Raw genomic sequence first — 5,000 nt, forward strand, 5'->3', positions numbered from 1 at the left:
TGGAAGCCGCTTGGGCTCTAGCAGAAGGCCGAGGTGGAAGCCACTTTGGGCTGTGGCCGGTCAGCCTACCAGGGGCGTGAGAGCAGCTTGGGCGATGGCAGAAGGCCGGCGTGGAAGCCGCTTGGGCTCTAGCAGAAGGCCGAGGTGGAAGCCACTTTGGGCTGTGTGGCCGGTCGGCCTACCAGGGGCGTGAGAGCAGCTTGGGCGATGGCGGAAGGCCGGTCAGCCTACCAGGGGCGTGAGAGCAGCTTGGGCGATGGCAGAAGGCCGGCGTGGAAGCCGCTTGGGCTCTAGCAGAAGGCCGAGGTGGAAGCCACTTTGGGCTGTGGCCGGTCAGCCTACCAGGGGCGTGAGAGCAGCTTGGGCGATGGCAGAAGGCCGGCGTGGAAGCCGCTTGGGCTCTAGCAGAAGGCCGAGGTGGAAGCCACTTTGGGCTGTGTGGCCGGTCGGCCTACCAGGGGCGTGAGAGCAGCTTGGGCGATGGCGGAAGGCCGGTCAGCCTACCAGGGGCGTGAGAGCAGCTTGGGCGATGGCAGAAGGCCGGCGTGGAAGCCGCTTGGGCTCTAGCAGAAGGCCGAGGTGGAAGCCACTTTGGGCTGTGTGGCCGGTCGGCCTACCAGGGGCGTGAGAGCAGCTTGGGCGATGGCGGAAGGCCGGCGTGGAAGCCGCTTTGGGCTGTGGCCGGTCAGCCTACCAGGGGCGTGAGAGCAGCTTGGGCGATGGCAGAAGGCCGGCGTGGAAGCCGCTTGGGCTCTAGCAGAAGGCCGAGGTGGAAGCCACTTTGGGCTGTGTGGCCGGTCGGCCTACCAGGGGCGTGAGAGCAGCTTGGGCGATGGCGGAAGGCCGGTCAGCCTACCAGGGGCGTGAGAGCAGCTTGGGCGATGGCAGAAGGCCGGCGTGGAAGCCGCTTGGGCTCTAGCAGAAGGCCGAGGTGGAAGCCACTTTGGGCTGTGGCCGGTCAGCCTACCAGGGGCGTGAGAGCAGCTTGGGCGATGGCAGAAGGCCGGCGTGGAAGCCGCTTGGGCTCTAGCAGAAGGCCGAGGTGGAAGCCACTTTGGGCTGTGTGGCCGGTCGGCCTACCAGGGGCGTGAGAGCAGCTTGGGCGATGGCGGAAGGCCGGTCAGCCTACCAGGGGCGTGAGAGCAGCTTGGGCGATGGCAGAAGGCCGGCGTGGAAGCCGCTTGGGCTCTAGCAGAAGGCCGAGGTGGAAGCCACTTTGGGCTGTGTGGCCGGTCGGCCTACCAGGGGCGTGAGAGCAGCTTGGGCGATGGCGGAAGGCCGGCGTGGAAGCCGCTTTGGGCTGTGGCCGGTCAGCCTACCAGGGGCGTGAGAGCAGCTTGGGCGATGGCAGAAGGCCGGCGTGGAAGCCGCTTGGGCTCTAGCAGAAGGCCGAGGTGGAAGCCACTTTGGGCTGTGGCCGGTCAGCCTACCAGGGGCGTGAGAGCAGCTTGGGCGATGGCAGAAGGCCGGCGTGGAAGCCGCTTGGGCTCTAGCAGAAGGCCGAGGTGGAAGCCACTTTGGGCTGTGTGGCCGGTCGGCCTACCAGGGGCGTGAGAGCAGCTTGGGCGATGGCGGAAGGCCGGTCAGCCTACCAGGGGCGTGAGAGCAGCTTGGGCGATGGCAGAAGGCCGGCGTGGAAGCCGCTTGGGCTCTAGCAGAAGGCCGAGGTGGAAGCCACTTTGGGCTGTGTGGCCGGTCGGCCTACCAGGGGCGTGAGAGCAGCTTGGGCGATGGCGGAAGGCCGGTCAGCCTACCAGGGGCGTGAGAGCAGCTTGGGCGATGGCAGAAGGCCGGCGTGGAAGCCGCTTGGGCTCTAGCAGAAGGCCGAGGTGGAAGCCACTTTGGGCTGTGGCCGGTCAGCCTACCAGGGGCGTGAGAGCAGCTTGGGCGATGGCAGAAGGCCGGCGTGGAAGCCGCTTGGGCTCTAGCAGAAGGCCGAGGTGGAAGCCACTTTGGGCTGTGTGGCCGGTCGGCCTACCAGGGGCGTGAGAGCAGCTTGGGCGATGGCGGAAGGCCGGTCAGCCTACCAGGGGCGTGAGAGCAGCTTGGGCGATGGCAGAAGGCCGGCGTGGAAGCCGCTTGGGCTCTAGCAGAAGGCCGAGGTGGAAGCCACTTTGGGCTGTGGCCGGTCAGCCTACCAGGGGCGTGAGAGCAGCTTGGGCGATGGCAGAAGGCCGGCGTGGAAGCCGCTTGGGCTCTAGCAGAAGGCCGAGGTGGAAGCCACTTTGGGCTGTGTGGCCGGTCGGCCTACCAGGGGCGTGAGAGCAGCTTGGGCGATGGCGGAAGGCCGGTCAGCCTACCAGGGGCGTGAGAGCAGCTTGGGCGATGGCAGAAGGCCGGCGTGGAAGCCGCTTGGGCTCTAGCAGAAGGCCGAGGTGGAAGCCACTTTGGGCTGTGGCCGGTCAGCCTACCAGGGGCGTGAGAGCAGCTTGGGCGATGGCAGAAGGCCGGCGTGGAAGCCGCTTGGGCTCTAGCAGAAGGCCGAGGTGGAAGCCACTTTGGGCTGTGTGGCCGGTCGGCCTACCAGGGGCGTGAGAGCAGCTTGGGCGATGGCGGAAGGCCGGTCAGCCTACCAGGGGCGTGAGAGCAGCTTGGGCGATGGCAGAAGGCCGGCGTGGAAGCCGCTTGGGCTCTAGCAGAAGGCCGAGGTGGAAGCCACTTTGGGCTGTGTGGCCGGTCGGCCTACCAGGGGCGTGAGAGCAGCTTGGGCGATGGCGGAAGGCCGGCGTGGAAGCCGCTTTGGGCTGTGGCCGGTCAGCCTACCAGGGGCGTGAGAGCAGCTTGGGCGATGGCAGAAGGCCGGCGTGGAAGCCGCTTGGGCTCTAGCAGAAGGCCGAGGTGGAAGCCACTTTGGGCTGTGTGGCCGGTCGGCCTACCAGGGGCGTGAGAGCAGCTTGGGCGATGGCGGAAGGCCGGTCAGCCTACCAGGGGCGTGAGAGCAGCTTGGGCGATGGCAGAAGGCCGGCGTGGAAGCCGCTTGGGCTCTAGCAGAAGGCCGAGGTGGAAGCCACTTTGGGCTGTGTGGCCGGTCGGCCTACCAGGGGCGTGAGAGCAGCTTGGGCGATGGCGGAAGGCCGGCGTGGAAGCCGCTTTGGGCTGTGGCCGGTCAGCCTACCAGGGGCGTGAGAGCAGCTTGGGCGATGGCAGAAGGCCGGCGTGGAAGCCGCTTGGGCTCTAGCAGAAGGCCGAGGTGGAAGCCACTTTGGGCTGTGTGGCCGGTCGGCCTACCAGGGGCGTGAGAGCAGCTTGGGCGATGGCGGAAGGCCGGCGTGGAAGCCGCTTTGGGCTGTGGCCGGTCTGCCTACCAGGGGCAAGGAACCACAATAGCATCTACCAGGGGCAAAGCGCAAATTCGGTCTACCAGGGGCAAGAAACATTAATACAGTCTACCAGGGGCAAAGCGCAAATTCGGTCTACCAGGGGCAAGAAACATTAATACAGTCTACCAGGGGCAAGAAACCAAAATTTATTCTACCAGGGGCAAGAAACATTAATACAGTCTACCAGGGGCAAGAAACCAAAATTTATTCTACCAGGGGCAAGAAACATTAATACAGTCTACCAGGGGCAAGAAACCAAAATTTATTCTACCAGGGGCAAGAAACATTAATACAGTCTACCAGGGGCAAGAAACATTAATACAGTCTACCAGGGGCAAGAAACATTAATACAGTCTACCAGGGGCAAGAAACATTAATACAGTCTACCAGGGGCAAGAAACCAAAATTTATTCTACCAGGGGCAAGAAACATTAATACAGTCTACCAGGGGCAAGAAACATTAATACAGTCTACCAGGGGCAAGAAACATTAATACAGTCTACCAGGGGCTGCATTGACAAGTTCGCACCGTAAGAAGAGAATGCGACTTTTGCAACCTCTTTTTCCTTTTTACATGATATTCTTTTTCTCTATCGGGGAAAACACTGGTGTGCTACATCACTGGAAAGCTAGAAATCCCACTAAAGATTAAGCCATAGTTATAGAGGTAGATATCCCTGACTTATTGTCAGCCACCATTTGGGTTCTTCATTGTGACGCGAATTGTTCAAAAATTTAAATTATGCAAGGGAAGAGTTGCTGTTTTGGGTTTTTTTTTTTTTTTGTATTGGTAAATTTTATTGAATTTTTTTTAAATTAAAAAAAAAATCTTTTTTTTTTTTCTTTTTTACTTTTTTGGTATTTATTATTATTATTATTATCATCATTATTCTTATTATTTTTTTAAGAAAAGAAGGAGAAGAAGGGAGAAGGGGGTGCGGGAGAGCAAAAATAAAAGAAAAAAAAAAGAAAAGAAACAGCCTCTACTTAGGCTGCAGTTCACTTTTCCTCCACCGGAGGGAGCTCCAGCAGGCGAAAATCATACCCCCTCACTCAGAGGGGTTGATTATACAGGGAGGCCTCAAGAGCGGGAGAGCTGAAAAACCCTTTGGGCACGATATCGGGAGAGGGTGATTCGAGACGGCGTAGCTCCAGAGTGGCCGGAGGGAGCCTCGCCAAACTTTCCCCCGACACAAAGGAGACCCTAGGCAGGCCTCGGGCGCTAGGGTTTCAGCCGCAGTATTCTCCGCTCGCGGCCATTTCAGACAGCGACCCTACGGAGACCCTCGGCGAAAGGGTTCCCGACGCTTTCGCGCCGCCCTCTCGCTCTCCAGCCCCGCCGCGAAGCTCCGTAGCCACGCTGTGACGACCGACGGGCATACGTGACCCGCCATCGGAGGGCTCCCGCCAGCCGGCCGGCCGCGCGCCGGCAGCGAGGCGGACGGCTCCTCCGGCCAAGCGGGTTCGAGTGTGACGGCGGGCGAACGCGCGCGCAGCGCAGCGGCGACGGCGCCGCCGGCTTCTCACCGGCAGGCAGGCAAGGCCGGGCGGTTCGGGTCGGGCCCGACCCGGACACCGCCGCCCGGCCGGCCAGGCCCGCGGGAGCACCCGGCCGGCCCGCCCGACCGCGCGCACGCTCGCGTGCACGCACGTCCTCCTCGCAGAGCGAGACCGAGACGC

The sequence above is a fragment of the Corythoichthys intestinalis genome, unplaced genomic scaffold (genome assembly GCF_030265065.1).
Source record: "Corythoichthys intestinalis isolate RoL2023-P3 unplaced genomic scaffold, ASM3026506v1 HiC_scaffold_74, whole genome shotgun sequence".
Lineage (NCBI taxonomy): Eukaryota > Metazoa > Chordata > Actinopteri > Syngnathiformes > Syngnathidae > Corythoichthys > Corythoichthys intestinalis.